This window comes from Trachypithecus francoisi, unplaced genomic scaffold (assembly GCF_009764315.1).
Source record: "Trachypithecus francoisi isolate TF-2019V2 unplaced genomic scaffold, Tfra_2.0 Lachesis_group11, whole genome shotgun sequence".
In the NCBI taxonomy this organism is placed as follows: domain Eukaryota; kingdom Metazoa; phylum Chordata; class Mammalia; order Primates; family Cercopithecidae; genus Trachypithecus; species Trachypithecus francoisi.
In genome coordinates, this window is record NW_022681456.1 from 31,436,681 (window position 1) to 31,457,849 (window position 21,169).

Below are 21,169 nucleotides of genomic sequence, written 5' to 3' on the forward strand. Positions count from 1 at the left end.
AAAATTTGGATAAATATTATTCCTATTATGCCATACTTCATCTTTGTTAAGCACCACCAACCCATCTCCTTTGGGCAGTGATAGAAAACTCATAGTTGGTAATTAAGTCTTAGTTCAAGGTTTTGGAATATGGCATCTTGTTTTAATCATGAATGAAATCTAACACTCAGGAAACTGCCACCTGCCTGAACCTACACAACCTTGGCAGAATGTTCCAGGGCACAGAGAGGCACTAGCGCAGTCAGTCAAGGTAGGACTTCAAGGTAAGTAGTTATTTTCTCCACTTCACCGTTGAACATCTTTTTCCATGAGTCATTTGTGCAGTCAGCTCAATCTAAATAGATTATTTAACAAAAAAGATAATTTTTGTCATAATCCACAATCAGATTTTCTTCCCAAATCTTACCTACTCTTCAGAATCGGTGGTTTTGAAGACTCAATCACTATGTGGCTTTTCAGGGACACCCATAGCTAACTGTCGTCATATGCTTCCCACTGTGATACCCCCTGAGAAAGATTATACGTGGGAACCAAGAACGAACATAGAGGAAACCTGGGGATGTGTACTCATACACACCATTACAAACGGAAACTGACTGATCAGAGTAGCTAGAAAGGCTATGGTGATCCCAAGCTCCAGGCCACTTCTTGAACCATCAAATGTCCACCAAAAGCCCTAAGACAGAGCTGTTAAAGTCAAGGACAGCTGGACTTTATTGACAAAATCCAATTTGGCACTGGCTTGGTTAATGTCAACAAAAGCTGCTATGCAGCGCATGACGCTGGCCCACTCTCTTAAATTTGTGGGGTTCTCCGAGGTGACTGTCGATACAAGGGTACAGTAAATCAACAACAGCAGCTGCTGTCCTGCAGCAGGGAGGGACCTATCAGGCAGAGAAAAAGATGGTGGCGATCACCCCCTCTGGGAAGAGGGTGACATTCTTCTGGATCTGCAGCAGGTAAACCACCAGGGCTAGGACCGCCCCTGCTGAGAAGAGCACGAAGCTCCTCTGCACCAGGCAATGATGCCAGGTGCTGGTGTGGAGGCCTCCGGGCCTGGGGCTGCTCATCCTAGCGCTGCGGCCCCCGGGGGCAGGGGCAGTGTCCAGGGCCCCACAGACCGCCAGCAGGGAGGGGCCGGAGACGGAGGTGTTGATCATATCCCCAACCTTGGCAGCCGGCCCTGCGGCCCCGGCTCACTGAGGGCCTCAGCGTCTCGCACTGTGCGCTCAGGAGCAGCACCAGAAGTGGTCGTGCAATCTGGGCATCCATCACCCCCATTGGAGAGGCGCTTCCTGGCCCAGGCGGCGTGGAAGGAAGAGTCGTGGCCCGGGACATCCCCAAGTGCGGCTTATAGGGAGGGCCTGAAATCATGCTTACGAAACATTCGAGACTAGATGGAAAATACGAAGTACAGAACATTGAGAAAAATCATAAATTACACAACTCAAGAAATTCACAAAGGAAAAAATGTAAATGTCTCGTAAGTGTGTTAACATTTAGCCCAAAGAGGCTGGGCTCGGTGGCTCACGCCTGTAATGCCAGCACTTTGGGAGGCCGAGGCGGCTGGATCACGATGTCAGGAGTTCCAGGCCAGCCTGGCCAACATAGTGAAACCCCATCTCTACTAAAACTACAAAAAATTAGCCCGGCATTATAGTGGGCGCCTGTAATTCCAGCTACTCGGGAAGCTGAGGCAGGAGAATTGCTTCAATCCCAGAGGCAGAGGTTGCAGTAAGCTGAGATTGTGCCACTGCACTCCGGCCCAGGTGACAGTGCACGACTCCATCTCAAAAAAAAAAAAAAAAAAAAAAAAACATTAGGCCAAAGAGATTATTTAATTTATTTGAATGGCTGTAAAGAAGGTCTCAGAAGTTCCCTAAGATCCTTAAAAGTGAGTTAAGGCTAATACAGGGAACAGTAAGTAGCAAGGACATGTAAGAAATGAGATTGTCCCATGGGAACATTCCAAAATAATCACTGCAAACTATTAGCAAAGTAGACTTGGGGTCAGGGTCAAGGTGAAATAATGAAATCTGAGAATTTCACACTGAGCAGGGATTCTCAAAGAGATCGGATCTAAGACCATGTAACATTGTTAACAAACCTTGTTCCCAGCACAAGAAAGCAATTAAATCTTCTGGGATGAAGGGTGGAGTGGCAATATCCACATCTTTATATAGTTACCAAAGGTCACTCAGAATGAAATCAACCGAAAATGAACTCTGAAACCGCTCTTCCAAATAAATAAGGTAGCTGGGCGCGATGGCTCATGATTGTAATCTCAGCACTTTGAGAGGCCAAGGTGGGTGGAAAACCTGAGGTCAGGAGTTCGAGACCAGCCTAGCCCACATGGTAAAACCCCGTCTCTACTAAAAATACAAAAATTAGCCGGGTGTGGTGGCACATGCCTGTAGACCCAGCTATTCTGAAGGTTGAGGCAGGAGAATTGCTTGAACCTGGGAGGCAGAGGTTGCAATGAGCCAAGATCAACGCCACTGCACTCCAGCCTGAGCCACAGAGCGAGACCCTATCTCAAAAAAAGAAAAAAAGGCAAACAAATAAATAAGGTAACAAGCCAATATAATAAAAGTCAATAGCAACAATAAAAGCAAATGTAGACCCACAAAGACTTCAGATATTGAATACACATACACAAAGTAAAAAATATTGAAGAATAAAATAATTTAAAGAAATAAAGGATGGAATCACAGAAATGAGCAAGGAAAAAAGCATCTTATAAAATGTTTAGAAATATTTTAAAGGAATCAAACACAGCTTCTGGAAATAAAAATATACAATTGGCTGGGTGTGGTGGCTCATATCTGTAATCTTATCTCTTTGGGAGGCCAAGGCTGAAGGAGGTCAAGGCTCAAACTCCTTGAGCCCAGGAGTTTGAGATGAGCCTGGGCAACATAGGGAGAACCTGTCTCTACAAAAAATTGAAAAATTAGCTGGGTGTGGTGGAGTGCACCTGTAATCCCAGCTACTCAGGAGGCTGGGGTGGGAGGATTGCTTGAGTCCAGGAGATCAGGGCTGCAGTGAGCCATAATTGTGCCACTGCACTCCAGCCTGGGCAACAAAGTGAGATACTATCTAAAAAAAGCCCATATTTTGTATGTATATGTATATTTATGTATTATATTTATTATATATTTATATTTATATCATATTTATTATATTTATATTTACAATATTTATATTTATATTTTTAAAATATATATTTATATTTCTATATTTATTACATATATTTATGTATATTTTGTCAAATGTATATATTGACAAAATTTACAGTGGATGGATCAAACAATAAATTAGACATAGCCAAAGAGAGAATTAAACTGGATATAAACCTGAAGAAATTATATGGAACAGAGCACAAAGAAACCAATGGAAAATATGAAAAAAGATAAAGAGGTATGGAGGAAAGGAAGAACTAATATGTATTAATGGAGACTGAGACGGAGAGAATAGACTGAGAGAAGAAAGGCAATATTTGAACAAATAATGGCTTCTAAACCTGATAAAAATGTAATTTTACAAATGTAAATATAAGAAACACATGTATAGCTAGCAGGATAAATAAAACAAGGTATAAATAGCAGTATTTTAAAAGTTGACAGGCTGGGTGCAGTGGCTCATGCTTGTAATCCCAGGACTTTGGGAGGCCAAGTCAGGATTGCTTGAGGCCAAGGATTCAAGACCAGCCTGGGCAACACAGTTAGATCTTATCTCTCTATCTCTCTCTCTCTCCCTCTATGTATATACACACACACACACATATGTATGTGTGTGTGTGTGTGTGTGTGTGTGTATATATATATATATATATATATGAAGAAAAAACTTTAAAAACAATCAGAGAGACAGGTCACCTACAACTGACTACTGACTTCTCAAAAGCAAATGGATGCTAGAAGAGTATGGAATAAGATCTTCAAATATCTTCAAAGACTTTAAAGAAAACTATCTTTTGAAAGTAAGGGCAAAACCAAGTTATTTCAGATAAGCAAAAATTGAGAATGTTTATCACTGATAGCTTTCTCACAGTAATCAGGGCAGTGTAGTATTGGTGTAAGGAAAGATATGAAGTTCAATAGAACAAAAATAGATTGATAAATATAAGATCAGTTGATTCTCAAAATGGTGCCAAGCAATTCAAGAGAAAAAGGAAAATCTTTTCTTTTCTTTTTTTTTGAGACGGAGTCTTGCATGTTGCCCAGGCTGGAGTACAGTGGCGTGATCTCAGCTCACTGCAACCTCGCCTCCCAGGTTCAAGCAATTCTCCTGCCTCAGCCTCCCAAGTAGCTGGGATTACAGGTGTGTGCCAACACGCCCAGCTAATTTTTGTGTTTTTAGTAGAGGTGGAGTTTCACCATGTTTGGCTAGGCTGGCCTTGAACTCCCGACCTCAGGTGGTCTGCCCACCTGGGCCCTCAAAGTGCTGGGATTACAGGCATGACCCACTGCGCCCAGCAGGAAAAACTTTTCAATAAAACATGCTGGATTGCCTGGCACAGTAGCTCACATCTGTAATCCCAGCACTTTGTGAGGCTGTGGTTGAAGGAGCGCTTGAGGGCAGGAGTTCAAGTTCAGCCTGAACAACATAGCAAGACCCTGTCTTCAGCTGGGTGTGGTGGCTTACACCTGTAATCCCAGCACTTTTGGAGGCCAAGGTGGGCAGATCTCCTGAGGCCAGGAGTTCGAGACCAGCTTGGCTAACATGGTTAAACCCTGTCTCCACTAAAAATACAAAAATTACCTGGGCATGGTGGTGCATGCCTATAATCCCAGCTACTTAGGAGGCTGAGGCACGAGCATTGCTTGAACCTGGGAGACAGACATTTAAGTGAGCCAAGATCATGCTACTGCACCCCAGCCTGTGACAGAGCAAGACTCTATTTCAAAAAAAAAAAAAAAAAAAGGCCAGGTGCAGTGGCTCATACCTGTAATCCCAGCACTTTGGGAGGCCGAGGTGGGTGGATCACGAGGTCAGGAGTTCAAGACCAGCCTGACCAAAATGGTGAAACCCCGTCTCTACTAAAAATACAAAAATTAGCCAAGTGTGGTGACGCATGCCTGTAATCCCAGCTACTCAGGAGACTGAGGCAGGAAAACCACTTGAACCTAGGAGGTGGAGGTTGCAGTGGGCTGAGATGGTGCCACTGCACTCCAGCCTGGGCGACAGAGCAAGACTCTGTCTCAAAAAATAAAATAAAATAAGACTGTCTCAAAAAAAAAAATGGTAATGAAAAGACAAGCCATAAGTGAGAGGTAATATTTATAAAACACAGATATGATGAAGGACCTATAGTCAGAATATATAAAGGACTCTCAAAATTCAATAAGAAGAACAAACAACCAACAAAAAATGTTGACAAGATTTCAGCAGACATTACACTAAAGAAATTGTACAGGTGGCAAATATGCACATTAAGAGATGCTCAGCCTCATTAGTGTATAAGGAAATGCAGAGTGAAACTACAATGGGATGTCACTATGTACTAAGTAATATATCAAACACTGGCAAAGAGATGAAGGAACTGGAACTCCTTTATACCATTGATTAGAATGCAATGGTATAGATGCTTTGGAAAAAACCATTTGGCAACATCACATTAAGTTAAACATACACTTACCATATAATCCAGTCATCGCACTATTAATTATTATTATTATTATTATTTGAGACATTTGAGACAGAGTCTTGCTCTGTCACCCACACTGGAGTGCAGTGATACAATCTCAGCTCACTGCAACCTCCATCTCCTGGGTTCAAGCAATTCTTCTGCCTCAGCCTCCTGAGTAGCTGGGACTACAGGTGCTTACCACTACATCCTGCTAATTTTTGTATTTTTAGTAGAAGTGGGGTTTCACCATGTTGGCCAGGCTAGTCTCGAACTCCTGACCTCAAATGATCCACCCACCGTGGCCTCTCAAGGTGTTGGAATTACAGGCGTGAGCCACCGCACCGGGCCCACTCTTTATTATTTACCCAACGATGAAAGAATGTGTCCACACAAAGATGTGTATGTGAATGTTTATAGCAGCTTTATTTATAATAGCCATATACTGGAAACAACTCAGATGCTCACCAACTCATGAATGGATAAACAAATTGTAGTACTGAGGTAGGAGATGGGATTGACTCCAGAGTCAGGGCTCAGACACTGGACCAAATTGAGGACTAGCTAAAACAGGGATGGAGAGGAAGCTGCTTTCCACAAGACACACCCACCAGTGTGCCATGTCAGTTTACCATTGCCATGGCAACACCTGGAAGTTACCACCCCTTTCCATGGCAACCGCCTGATGACCCAAAAGTTACCACCCTTTTCCTAGAAATTTCTGTGTAATCTGCCCCTTAATTTGCATGTAATTAAAGATGGATATAAATATGACCGTGGAACTGCCTCTGAGCTGCTGCTCTGGGCATACTGCGTTTGGGGTGGCCCTGCTCTACGACAAGCAGTAACTCTGCTGCTGCTGTACACTGCCATTTCAAGAAAAGTTGCTATTTACCACCACCAGCTCACCCTTGAATTCTTTCCTGGGTGAGGCCAAGAATCCTCCCAGGTTAAGCCCCAGTTTTGGGGCTTGCCTGCTCTGGGTCAGTACAACCAGACCCTGGAAACTACTCAGCAGTAAAGATTAAATAACTACCAATACATGAAACAATATGGATGTATCGTAAAAGCATTATGCTGGCCGGGCGCGGTGGCTCAAGCCTGTAATCCCAGCACTTTGGGAGGCCGAGACGGGCGGATCACGAGGTCAGGAGATCGAGACCATCCTGGCTAATACGGTGAAACCCCGTCTCTACTAAAAAATACAAAAAACTAGCCGGGCGACGAGGCGGGCGCCTGTAGTCCCAGCTACTCGGGAGGCTGAGACAGGAGAATGGTGTGAACCCGGGAGGCGGAGCTTGCAGTGAGCTGAGAGCCGGCCACTGCACTCCAGCTGGGTGGCAGAGCAAGACTCCGTCTCAAAAAAAAAAAAAAAAAAAAAAAAAAAAAGCATTATGCTAAGCCAGGCACAAAAAGCTATTCACTGTATGATTCCATTTATGTGACATTCTAGAGAAGATAAGACTACAGGTACAAAAAATCAATTTCCAGAGACTGAGAGTAAAAAAAGGAGATTGATCTCAAAGACTACAAGTGAAGTTTTTTGGGGGACATTGCTGGTGGAATAATTTTCCTATCTTGATTGTGGAGGTGGTTACACAACTGTATACCTTTGTCAGAAGTCATTGCATTTTATTTTATTTATTTATTTTTTTTGAGACGGAGTCTCACTCTGTCGCCGGGGCTGGAGTGCAGTGGCCGGATCTCAGCTCACTGCAAGCTCCGCCTCCCGGGTTCCCGCCATTCTCCTGCCTCAGCCTCCCGAGTAGCTGGGACTACAGGCGCCCGCCACCTCGCCCGGCTAGTTTTTTGTATTTTTTAGTAGAGACGGGGTTTCACAGTGTTAGCCAGGATGGTCTCGATCTCCTGACCTCGTGATCCACCCGTCTCGGCCTCCCAAAGTGCTGGGATTACAGGCTTGAGCCACCGCGCCCGGCCCATTGCATTTTAAAAGGATAAATTTTACTGCATATAAGTAATACCTCAATAAACCTGACTTTTAAACAAGGATGAAAAAATATCCTTACTATTGGCTTAGCTGAAAATCATTAAACATATTGAAATCACAGACTGATTAACATTTAGTGACGGAAGGGGTTGGAAGTCTATGAAACTGCTACATTCATACATTTAATAGATGAAGAGGTGGAAGGGGAAAATGTTGTTTCATCTCAGTAGTGATTAGGGAAAGGCGACTCAGAACACCAATGGAGGTTTCTCAGTTTCATCAAGTCTCCATCTCAGGGCCTTGGCACCTCCTGCCTGAAATGATCTTTCCCCAGGGTTTCACGTGGCTCTCCCTCACTTCATTCACATGTGCTAAAAAGTCACTTCCTCTGAGACCCTTCCTGATGACACTACTAACCCTTCATTTCATCACTCTCTACTTCCTTATTCTGCTTCATTTTTCTTCATCACACTTATCATCACCTAACACTATATTGTATATTAACTTATCCATTTCTTTATTGACTGTCTATCCCTAGTAGATTATACACCCACAGGGGAAATAATTTTTTTTTTATTGTTCATCGATTGTCTCTTTGGCCTAGCACAACGCTTGTAACATAATTGGTACTCAATGAATATTTGTTAAATAATTAAATGAATAAATGAATGAGTGAGAAATGGTTTTATATAGGTACTTTTCTTTCACCAGATGTGAAAAACTTATAATGTTCTGGGAGATACAAAAAATTGGATACTTTTTTTTTTTTTTTTTTGAGACAGGGTCTCGTTCTGTCACCTAGCCTGGACTACAGTGATGAGATCACAGCTCACTGCAATCTCAGCCTCTGGGGTTCAAAGCGATCCTTCCACCTCAGCCTCTTGAGTAGCTGAGACTACAGGTGCATGTCACCAGGCCCAGCTAATTTTTGTATTTTTTGTAGAGATGGAATTTCACCACATTTTCCAGGCTGGTCTTGAACTCCTGAGCTCAAGCGATCTGCCCCCGTTGGCCTCCCAAAGTGCTGGGATTACAAGCCTGAGCCATCACACCTTGCCAGAAATTTAGTACTATTATATTCTATAGAAGAATGTAGATTGGCACAATGTTTTTGGAGGGCGATTAACCAATATCTATCAAAATTAAAATGTGTGTACTTTTTGATTCAGTAAGTCTATTTTTAGAGTCTATTTGAGATAAATATTTAGAAATATGTACAGAGATACACAAACAAGGATCTTCACTGTATCATTAAACATAACAGTGAAGAATTAGTTAAAAAGTAAGGGAATTAGGCCGAGTGCAGTGGCTTATGCCTGTAATCTCAAGACTTTGGAGGCCGGGCGCGGTGGCTCAAGCCTGTAATCCCAGCACTTTGGGAGGCCGAGACGGGTGGATCACGAGGTCAGGAGATCGAGACCATCCTGGCTAACACGGTGAAACCCCGTCTCTACTAAAAATACAAAAACTAGCCGGCGAGGTGGCGGGCGCCTGTAGTCCCAGCTACTTGGGAGGCTGAGGCAGGAGAATGGCGTAAACCCGGGAGGCGGAGCTTGCAGTGAGCTGAGATCCGCCACTGCACTCCAGTCCGGGAGACAGAGCGAGACTCCGCCTCAAAAAAAAAAAAAAAAAAAAAAAAAAAGACTTTGGGAGGCTGAGGCAGGTGGATCACCTGAGGTGAGGAGTTCAAGACCAGCCTGGACAACATGGTGAAACCCCATCTCTACTAAAAATAAAAATATTAACTGGGCATGATGGTGGGCGCCTGTAATCGCAGCTACTTGGGAGGCTGAGGCAGGAGAATCGCTTGAACCTGGGAGGCAGAGGTTGCAGTGAGCCGAGATCATACCACTGCACTCCAGCCTAGGTGACAGAGCGTGAAAAAAAAACAAAAAAAAAAAGTAAGGGAATTATTATTACAGTTAAGCTAATTCTGTGGAATATGTTGCACCTGTAAAGAAATAATAGGGGCCGGGCGCGGTGGCTCAAGCCTGTAATCCCAGCACTTTGGGAGGCCGAGACGGGCGGATCACGAGGTCAGGAGATCGAGACCATCCTGGCTAACACGGTGAAACCCCATCTCTACTAAAAATACAAAAACTAGCCGGGCGAGGTGGCAGGCGCCTGTAGTCCCAGCTACTCGGGAGGCTGAGGCAGGAGAATGGCGTAAACCCGGGAGGCGGAGCTTGCAGTGAGCTGAGATCCGGCCACTGCACTCCAGTCCAGGCGACAGAGCGAGACTCCGCCTCAAAAAAAAAAAAAAAAGAAATAATAGGGTAGATTATATAGTATTAACACGGAGACAATGCACTAGAGGACCGTACAGAGTAATGGTGCAGTTTTGGGACTCTGGAGCTGAGCTGCCTGGGTTTATACCCCAGCTTTGCCATTTACTAGCTCTGTGTTCTTAGGCAAGTTACTTAATTTCTCTGTGTCTCAGTCTCATCTTCTGCCACACAAGGACTGCAGTTTTTCTCACCTTATAGAGTTAACTTGTTAATAATTGAAAGTGCTTAGAACACTTTCAGGAATATGGTAGGCACACAATAAATAACTTTATGGTTATGTTGTTGTTATAATAATAATTGTTATATATTTTACTACTAATTGTTATTATTACTACCACTGTAGAAATAGTTTCAAAAGCTGCATTAGAGTAAGCTTTTCTAGGATGAGTTAGGAAGTGTGTTTGTTTTGCTTGTCATTGTAACCCCAGAGCCTAGCCAAGTATCTGGCACATAGAAAACCATTAATAAATAGTGACTTATTGAATGATAATATATTTATACCACAAGCTGTAGAACAATATGTGTAATATGACCTTTAAAAGGTAATTTGGCAGCGTACAGTGGCTCATGCCTATAATTCCATCACTTTGGGAGGCCATGGTAAGCAGATCGCTTCAGATCAGGAGTTTGAAACGAGCCTGGCCAACATGGCAAAATTCAATCTCTACCAAAAATACAAAACACTAGCTGAGTGTGGTGGCGCATGCCTGTAATCCCAGCTAATTGGAAGGCTGAGGCAGGAGAATCACTTCTACCCAGGAGGCACAGGTTGCAGTGAACTAAGATTGTGCCAGTGTACTCCAGCCTGGGCAACAGAGCAAGACCCCATCTCAAAAAAAAAACAACAACAAAAAAAAACGGTCACTTATTTTTATTTTATTTTTGTTTTTTGAGACAGAGTTTTGCTCTTGTTGCCCAGGGTGAAGTGCAATGGCACGATCTCGGCTCACCACAACCTCCACATTCCAGGTTCAAGGAATTCTCCTGCCTCAGCCTTCCTGAGTAACTGGGATTACAGGCATGCACCACCATGCCCAGCTAATTTTGTATTTTTAGTAGAAGCAGGGTTTCTCCATGTTGGTCAGGCTGGTCTTGAACTTCCGACCTCAGGTGATCTACCCACCTTGGCCTCCCAAAGTGCTGGGATTACAGGCGTGAGCCACCATGGCTGGCCAAAAAAGAGTAATTTAATGCTAAAGTGTTTAGGGATGAAATATATTCACCTCTGCAACTTACTCCAAAACACATTTTTAAAAAGATGAATTACTGATGAATGGGAATTGGCATAGATGGCTGGATAGATAGGTGATAAAGCAAATAAGGTAAAATGTTAATAGTAGAATCTAAGTGGTGGGTACATGAGAGTTTCAGTGTACAAGGCTTTCAACTTTTGTGTATGAGACTGTGTATGTGTGTGGTGTGTGTGTGTGTTCACCTGCACGTGCATATGTTTAGTTAGCATGGAAGAGATTGATCGTACAGGATTTCTCCGCAGGGGGTGCCAGCAGCATTCCATATGTTCCAGAACATTGCTCTGTCGTTTGGGAGCCTACTGGACATACTGCAGTTGTTAGCATCCCTGAGCACTATGCCCTCAACAACCAGTAGAGCTACTCACTGTGACAACCAAAAATGCTTTTCCACGTTTCCAAATGCCCAAGTGTTGTGAACCAGAATCCGCATGAAACTGGTAGTTATGATGATTTCTGTGCAGTTTCATTTGTGGGGCTTAGGGGTAAGGGAAGGAAATAGAAAAAGAGAATATTACTTGTGTTGTGCTTATGATAAAAAAAAAAAATGCGGCCGGGCGCGGTGGCTCAAGCCTGTAATCCCAGCACTTTGGGAGGCCGAGACAGGCGGATCACGAGGTCAGGAGATCGAGACCATCCTGGCTAAGACGGTGAAACCCCGTCTCTACTAAAAATACAAAAAACTAGCCGGGTGAGGTGGCGGCGCCTGTAGTCCCAGCTACCCGGGAGGCTGAGGCAGGAGAATGGCGTGAACCCGGGAGGCGGAGCTTGCAGTGAGCTGAGATCCGGCCACTGCACTCCAGCCCGGGCGACAGAGCGAGACTCCATCTCAAAAAAAAAAAAATGCTTACACTTAAAAAAAAAACTACATTACAAAAAATAATTGTCTGGAATAATACAATAGTTAACTCCTTAGGAGTGAGAACAAGGCCTTGGAGAGAAGGAAGTCTTTAACTTTTTACTCTATGCACCTTTAATTGCTTTTATTTTTATAAGTATGAATTGTTTTAGAATAATATAATTTTTTTTTACTAGAGATGGGGTCTCCCTATGTTGGCTAGGGTGGTCTCAAACTCCTGGCCTCAAGCAATCAATCCTCCCACCTCAGCCTAGTACTCCCAAAGTACTAGGATTACAGACAGGAGTTACCATGCCCAGCCGCAACAATATAACATTAAGGTAGATTTAAGAGAAAACGAAGGTGAAACATTTAGAGAAAACAAGCAACAGGGAGCGCTATAGGAGATTTTGTCTTCTTTTACATGTTTTGTACTAAGGATATAATACTTTAAGGAAATAAAACTAAACTTTAAAAACAAAAAGAATATTAAAATGCATTTTAATCACACATGAAAGCACATATTTGCTATTAGCAGTAGGTTTTTTTGATTCTCAACTATATTTATTTAAAATGTTTAGCCAGGTTCAGTGGCTCACGCCTGTAATCTCAGCATTTCGGGAGTCCGAGGCGGGTGGATCACTTGAGGTCAGGAGTCGAGACCAACCTGGCCAACATGATGAAACCCTGTCTCTACTAAAAATACAAAAATTACCTGGGCACAGTGGTGTGTTCCTGTAATCCCAGCTACTCGGGAGGCTGAGGCAGGAGAATGGCTTGAACCTAAGAGGCAGAAGTTGCAGTGAGCCGAGACTGCGCCACTGCACTCCAGCCTGTGTGACAGACTGAGCGAGACCCTGCCTTAAAATATGTGTATGTATATATATATATATATACACACACACACACACATACATACATATATATATACATACATACATATATATATATATATATATATATATCAGCTGGGCTGGGTGCAGCAGTTCACGCCTGTAATTCCAGTGCTTTGGGAGGCTGAGGTGGGAGTATTGTTTAAACTCAGGAGTTTGAGACCAACCTGAGCAACACAGCAAGACCCCATCTCTATGTACTCTAAAATTGAAAAAAAAAAAAAAAGAAAGAAAGAAATTATTAGGTGCAGCGGCTGACACCTGTATTCCCAGCACTTTGGGAGGCCGAGATGGGGGATCACTTGAGGCCAGGATTTGAGACCAGCCTGGGCAACATACTGATAACCCATCTCTACAAAAATTAATTAATTGATTAATTTAATTAGCTGGGAATGGTTGTGTGTGCCTGTAGCCCCAGCTACTGAGGAGGCTGAGGTAGGAGGATCATTTGAGCCCAGACTTTAAGGATGCAGTGAGCTATAATTACACCACTGCACTGCAGCCTGGGTGACAGAGTGAGACCCTGAAAGAAAAAAGAAAGAAAGAAAGAAAGAAAGAAAGAAAGAAGGGAGGGAGGGAGGGAGGGAGGGAAGGAAGGAAGGAAGGAAGGAAGGAAGGAAGGAAGGAAGGAAGGAAGGAAAGAAAAGAAAGAGGAAGGAAGAGAAATAAATAAATAAATAATCTTCTTTCGAGTAACCCAGTCTGCACAGAAAGTAATTCATTGGTCATTTCCACCATAAAGAGATTAGTCTGACTACCTGGTTATGATCTTATTGTAGTCTTGTTACTATGGTGACTGAAGTCGCAGTGATATGCTTGCTGGTATTGAGCATCTTTGGAAGTTATCATTGTGGATGCTGCCACTTAGTGGTGGAATGTGTTGACTCTTTGTTGCCGTATTCTGTCATTTGGACAAGGATTTCAGGCAAGTTGTAGGCCCATGTCCACCGTGAACAGATAATTCCTTTATTTATTTTACAAGCATTGCTGAGTCCCTACCCTGACAGAATGCTGAGAGGCACAATGAGCATTTGAAGTATGAAGCACAGACCCTGCCCTGAAAATGCTCATTCAAGAGACAAATACACACATGAAGATTTTAATTAAACCGTGATGCTAAGTGCCATGAAATTGTGAAGTCTCACATTTATAGAGGATTTTACAGTTCAACCCTAAGAGATGGGTAATGCCAAATAAGGGATAAGAATTTACTAGCAGAAAAAAAAAATCCATGAAGGGAGTTGGAGTGATTTCTGAGATTCCAGCTTAAGAGGCTGGGAGAGTAATGGTGCCATTGATGGAGGCACAGCAGTTAAAACAGGGAGATGATTTAGGCACAAAAGATGGTGAGGGCCGGACGCGGTGGCTCACGCCTGTAATCCCAACACTTTGGGAGACTGAGGCGGGCAGATCACTTGCAGTCAGGAGTTCAAGACCAGCCTAGCCAACATGATGAAACCCTGTCTCTACTAAAAATACAAAAATTAGTTGGGTGTGGTGGTGTGTGCCTGTAATCCCAGCTACTGGGGTTGCTGAGGCAGGAGAATTGCTTGAACCTGGGAGGCAGGGGTCTGCAGTGAGCGGAGATCATACCACTGCACTCCAGCCTGGGTGACGCAGCAAGACTCTGACTCAAAAAGAAAAAAAATGGTGAGATGGTGAGATGTTTGCTTTAGACCCCGAATGTTTTGGCTAGTCCTCATTTGCTCCCAGATTCATTCCCATACCCTTTGCTGACCACATGGGTGGTTTTACACGGACGCTCCTAACTTCTGGTTTCAACCAACGGGAGGTACCAGGAAGAGATCAAAGGGGTGTTTCTCTCCTGCCTACCTGCATCTCTTCTCACGGTGCTGCATCCCTCCACTATGGTAGGGTCTGTCAGTCAGTTTCTTTCCCAAGGCTCTAGCTCTCACCATGCTCACATAACACCAGTTTCTTGAAGACATCGTCAGATACCGCACTGCCTTCTATAAATTTTCTTTGTTTTTTCCTTTTTTTATATATTTTTTTGAGATGGAGTCTCACTGTGTCCCACAGGCTGGAGTGCAGTGGTGCAATCGTGGCTCACTCCAACCTGTGCCTCCCAGGTTCAATAGATTCTCATGCCTCAGCCTCCTGAGTAGCTGGGACTACAGGCAGCCACCACCACATCTGGTTAATCTAGAAATTTTCTTGAAGACATCATAGTTTCCATGAAATAAAATGTAGAAGTAAAGTAGAGGGCAGAGGTCTAGTCTATGTGAACTGAACCACCACCTAGATAGGGCGGGAGATGGACTACAACTCATAAAAGGAAGTCATCAAAGATCTTCCAGAAGAATCAGAAACATGTTCTGTCCTGGACACCAAAGTAAGACAACATTTCAAGAAAACGTGATTGAAGACATTATCCAATACTGCAGGAAGGTCAAGGAGAAGATGAACCAAAATATACTACTGGACTTGTTAATTAGGATTCACTATATCCATTGCATTTCATTATTTCAGAGGTTAGTTTTAATAGAAGCAGGGGTAGACGCCAGGTTGTTGAAGGTTAACCAAATTTAAAAAGTGGGCAAAGGGTTTGAAGAAGACTTTTCAGCAAAGAAGTCACACAAATGGCATGCATATATAGTGGCACTGTTCACTTATAAAGGGTTTATTTTATTTTATTTATTTTGAGACAGGGTCTCACTCTGTTGCCCAGGCTGGATTATAATGTAGTGTCATGATCACAGCTCACTGCAGCCTCGACTTGCTGGGCTTAAGCAATCCTCCCACCTCAGCCTCCCAAGTAGCTGGGACTATAGGTGTGTGCCAACATGCCCAGCTAATTACAATTTTTTTTTTTTTTTTTTGTAGAAATGGGTCTCACTCTGTTGCCCAGGCTAGTCTGGAACTCCTGAGCTCAAGTGATCCTCCCTCCTTGGCCTCCCAAAGTACTGGGATTACAGATGTGAGTTACTGTACCCAGCTAATGAGCCAATTTTATAGAATCTTGTTTTTTGTGTGTGTATTTGTTTTTTTTTTTGAGACAAAGTCTTGCTCTGTCGCCCAGGCTAGAGTACAGTCGCACCATCTTGGCTCACTGCAACCTCTGCCTCCCAGGTTTAAGTGAGTCTCCTGCCTCAGCCTTCTGAGTAGCCAGGATTACAGGCCCACGCCACAATGCTAGGCTACTTTTTTGTATTTTTTTTTTTTTTAGCAGAGATGGGGTTTCACCATGTTGGCCTGGCTGTTCTCAAACTCATGACTTTGTGATCTACCCACCTTGGCCTCCCAAAGTGCTGGGATTACAGGCGTGAGCCACTGCGCCTGGCCTAATTTTATAGAATCTTAATTATAATCTCAATAAAATTAAATAGAGAATGTTCAAGGAAATTGAGGAAAAAGAATTAAAGCATTATACATGGTTGCTCAGCAGACAATGAAGCTTTGACCCATAATTTTTTTATTTAACCTTATTTGAGAGAAATTTGTCTTAATATAAAAGCATGTTTCTAGAGGAGAAATCTCAAAATTAATTAGTGGTGAATCTGCATATTGTGTGACATGAAAATAAACCCAAGGAGAATGACTTTACTTTGAATATGTCAATATGAAGTAAGATGTGAAAATGGTAAAACCAGTCCTGCCTTATCTCATTTGCAATTAAACTAAGAATCCAAAGAATATATAGGCCTTAGAAAGGAATAGGGCTGTCCACATTGGAAGGGACTTATAATGTAGCTTTTAGAATCTTTTTGCTTCACATGGATCTCACAGCAGAGCAACTGAGATAAACCTGCAGCTAGTTCGAACTTGATGTCAGAAGAAAAGACAACAGAAAATCTTTTTCTTTTTCATAAGCTTCTCTCTATTCACACTAACCCTAATGATTATTCACCCTTCTTTTGGTATAATCTAGAGGTTCTTGCCACAGTCATTTATTTGTTCCTTTAGCCTAAAATGTCAGAAGCACCAGTTATTACTCTTTCACTGTGACATATATACTTTAGATAAATTAACTCTGAAATTTCCTTGTTGGTTGGCATCACTTGGACTTATACTGTTCTCCTGGGATTGGTTACAATGAGTTTAATACATCTAGAGCACTGCCAAAGCATTATAGCAAAATATCAGAGCACCTCTGGCAGTATTCTGGAAAGCATACTGTGCAAAATGCAAAAGTCTCCCTATTTAATTATGCACTTGATATTGCAATGAATTAGAGAATCAGCCTTTATGGATAACCAAATATATATATTGAGTGCTCACTGCTTTGGGTGTTTTGTTTGTTTCCAGTGGGGTTGGAAGCTTTGGTTTTAAGGAGAAGAAAACTAAAGAAAGTTCTAAATGCTTGGGGATCAGAAAATTGATCCAGTTTTCAAACACCAGGTGCAAAGATGAGAGTAGGAGTTAGTTTTCGCAAATAGGTAGATTCTGCTAAGTATATCATGGTGCACTTCATGTTGATCCTGAGGCTTATGAGAACTTAAACACGGAAGACATTAGGAACCAAGAGGGAGACAGGAGAGACAAGAGAGACAGAAAAAACTCACAGAGGGAATTTTCTCCTTCCTTCCTTCCTTTTATAATTTTATATTTTATAAAAAATATAAAAATATAATTTTTATATTTTTAGTAGAGACGGGGTTTCACCATGTTGGCCAGGCTGATCTCAAACTCCTGATCTCAGGCGATCCACCCTCCTTGGCCTCCCAAAGTGCTGGGATTGCAGGTGTGAGCCACTGCGACTGGCTAATATTTTTTCTTTTCCTAGAGATGGGTCTCACGATGTTGCCCAGGCTGGTTGTAAACTCCTGGGCTCAAGCGATCCTCCAACCTTGGCCCCCAAAGCACTGGGATTACAGGCATGAGCCACAGCAGTTGGTAAGAATATTTTCTTTTTGAGCAAACCTGAAACTTTACAAAAATGGACAATGTACTAGGCAACAAAGGAAGAGTCAATGAATTCCAAGGAGTTTTACTATTATACAAGCTATGTTCTCTTACCTTACTTTGGCCAGGGTAATTATTTGTAGATTAAGGAATCTATTCACTGATTTAAACAGAAAGGGATTAAGTTGGCTTACCCATAAGCCCTCAGGAGTTCTGAACAAAGAGCCTTTACCTACGACAGTATTCTAGAAAGAGAATACTAGGTTGAATTTGTAAGATCAGGTCCTAGTACTCCACTGAACTAGGCTGTCAAGGGAGCTACTGATGTCACTGGGATCAGAAAGAGCAGGATCAGGATGCTTTCCACAGAGGCAGGAAGCCGCTTCCAACTGCACCACATCTGCCTTTACTCACTCCAGCCAAAACAGGCACCCTGTGCACTGCCTCTCTCTCTCTCCATATAGCTTACTTCCAGGTTAAAATCTTCTGCGAATTCACCTGATTAGGAGAACTTCAATCACACCTAGAACCCTGGCTTCAAGGATGTGCCAATAATCAATTGTTGCCTCTCAGTTCCAAATTCACTCCCTCAGAACCTGCTGTGTATTAATGGATTGGACTTCTTTTGAAGCATTTCTTTTGCAGTAAGTGTGATGTGAAGCTTTGCCAGTAGAGGGCGATGAAGGACTGTTGCAGGAAGAAAGTGACACCACCCACCACCCCCATCCCTTTCCAGATTTTCTCTCCTTCCCTTCCTTCATCCTTTTACAAATATTTATTTTTGCATTTTTTTTTTTTTTTTACTGCTCTTTGTGGAGTAGGGCTACTCCATAGTGTGCCCATTTATGTTTTATTTATTTTTACTTATTTTAGAGACAGGGTCTCACTATGCTGCCCAGGCTGATCTCAAACTCCTGGGCTCAAGTGATCCTCCCACCTTGGCCTCCCAAAGTGCTCCAGGATTACAGGCATGAGGCATTGTCCCTGAGTTTTTTGTTTGTTTGTTTTGTTTTGTTTTGTTTTGTTTATAGGGTCTTGCTCTGTCACCCAGGCTGGAGAGCAGTGGTACAATCACAGCTCACCGCAGCCTCAAACTCTGAGGCTTAGGAAACTCTCCTGCCTCAGCCTCCTGAGTACTGAGTAGCTGGGACCACAGGCATGGGCCGTCATACCCGGCTAATTTCTTTCTTTTTAAGAAAGTTTTTGTAGAGATGGGCATCACGATATGTTTCCCAGGCTGGTCTTGAACTTGTGACCTCAAGCAATCCTCCTGCCTTGGTGTCCCAAGGTTCTGGGGCTACTGGCATGAGCCAGTGGGCCAGCTTTCTTTTCCATATTTCATTGTTTGGTTTTTGTGTTTTCTTTCTCCTGCCACATGGTGGGTTAGGGTACCAGTATGGGAGGACATCAGTGGTGCTCTGCAGCAGCCATGTGCACCCAGAGATCACAGTATCTCAGAACCTTGCCACCCTGGCCTAGGCCTGGTGACCTCCTTGCCTTGGTCCTCCTGATGGGTACACTGTGTGCCCAACCCTGACACCCACTGCAGTGCCCCAACTCCCATTGTGCACCTGCATTCCGTGCCAATATTGATGGGATGCAATAAAATTAGTAATTAGAGGGACATTTATGCTTTGGAAAACATTTATTAAAAACCCATAAAATTGAAAAAATTGAGCTAAATATTAAATTTGAAAAACGAGTTCAAGAGCAACAGAGCAAACAGAATAAGGGGGAAAAAATTACAAAGATAGAGGCACAAATCAATGAATAGAAAACCACAGAAAATTAGAGAGAATGACCCAAACAGGAAGCTGGGTTTTTTTTCTGTTTGGTGGTTTGTTTTATTTTATTTTATTTTTTTTTTGAGACAGAGTCTCACTGTGTCGCCCAGCCTGGAGTGCAGTGGTGCAATCTCGTCTCACTGCAACCTCTGCCTCCCAGGTTCAAGTGGTTCTCCCGCCTCAGCCTCCTGAGTAGCTGGGACTCCAGGTGCATGCAACCATGCCCAGCACATTTTTTGTATTTTTAGTAGAGACAGGGTTTCGCCATGTTGGTCTTGAACTCCTGGCCTCAAGTGACCCACTGGCCTCGGCCACCCAAAGTGTTGGGATTACAGGCGTGAGCCACCATGCTTGGCAGAAGCTGGTTTTTTTTTAAAAGATTACTTAGGCTGTGCACAGTGGCTCACGCCTGTAATCCCAGCACTTTGGGAGGCCAAGATGGGTGTATTGCCTGAGCTCAGGAGTTCAAGACCAGCTTGGACAACATGGAGAAAACCCATCTCTACAAAAAATACAAAAATTAGCCAGGCATGATGGTGCACACCTGTAATCCCAGCTACTCCGGGGGCTGCAGTGGGAGGATCACTTGAGCCCAGGAGGTCGAGGCTGCAGTAAGCCAAGATGGTACCACTGCACTCCAGCCAGGGTGACAGAGAGACCCTGTCTCTAAAAAAAGAAAAGGTAATTTAGGCAAAGGGATAAAAGATACAAAGAAGTAGTAGACAAAATGAAGCAAACAAACAACCAGAGTCAATAATAATAGAAATAACAGAGGTTTTAAAACCCAGTTGATATTAGTATAATCCCCCATGTAAAAATGATCCCAAACTAGAAAGTTTTCCAAATGAGCTCTACCTCAAAACGTAGGGTTATTCTCTATAATATTCTACTGTCCTTTAATAACACATTGTAATTCAATTCATCAAAACTTTATACAACTCTGTGATTGGTGCTTTTTTTTTTTTTGAAACAGAGTCCCCCTCTGTCACCCAGGCTGGAGTGCAGTGGTGCAATCTCGGCTCGCTGCAACCTCTGCCTCCCAGGCTCAAGCAATTCTCCTGCCTCAGTCTCCCAATAGCTGGGATTACAGGCATACACCATCACACCTGGCTCATTTTTTTTTTTTTTTTTTTTGAGACGGAGTCTTGCTCTGTCACCCAGGCTGGAGTGCAGTGGCCAGATCTCAGCTCATTGCTTGCTCTGCTTCCTGGGTTTACGCCCTTCTCCTGCCTCAGCCTCCCAAGTAGCTGGGACTACAGGCGCCCGCCACCTCGCCCGGCTAGTTTTTTGTATTTTTTTAGTAGAGACGGGGTTTCACCGTGTTAGCCAGGATAGTCTCGATCTCCTGACCTCGTGATCCACCCGTCTTGGCCTCCCAAAGTGCTGGGATTACATGCTTGAGCCACCACGCCCGGCCTCATTTTTGTATTTTTAGTAGAGATGTGGTTTCACCATGTTGGCCAGGCTGGTTTCGAACTCCTGGGCTCAAGTGATCCACCCTCTTTGGCCTCCCAAAGTGCAAGTATTATAGATGTGAGCCACCTCGGCCAATGGTTGGTACTTTTATCAGTGCAAAATATATTAATTCATGTAATAAATTTTTATCAATTAGTTTCTATTGGCAAGACACAATGCTAAGATTAGGGATACATTTCTGGATAAGATATGTAAGTCTCTTG

General features: G+C 43.2%; 1 pseudogene; it reads right to left on the bottom strand.

The window, feature by feature from the left end:
• Positions 1–436: 436 nt before the first annotated feature.
• On the bottom strand, positions 437–1,268 carry LOC117090980 (annotated as a pseudogene).
• Between the last annotated feature and the right edge of the window lie 19,901 nt (positions 1,269–21,169).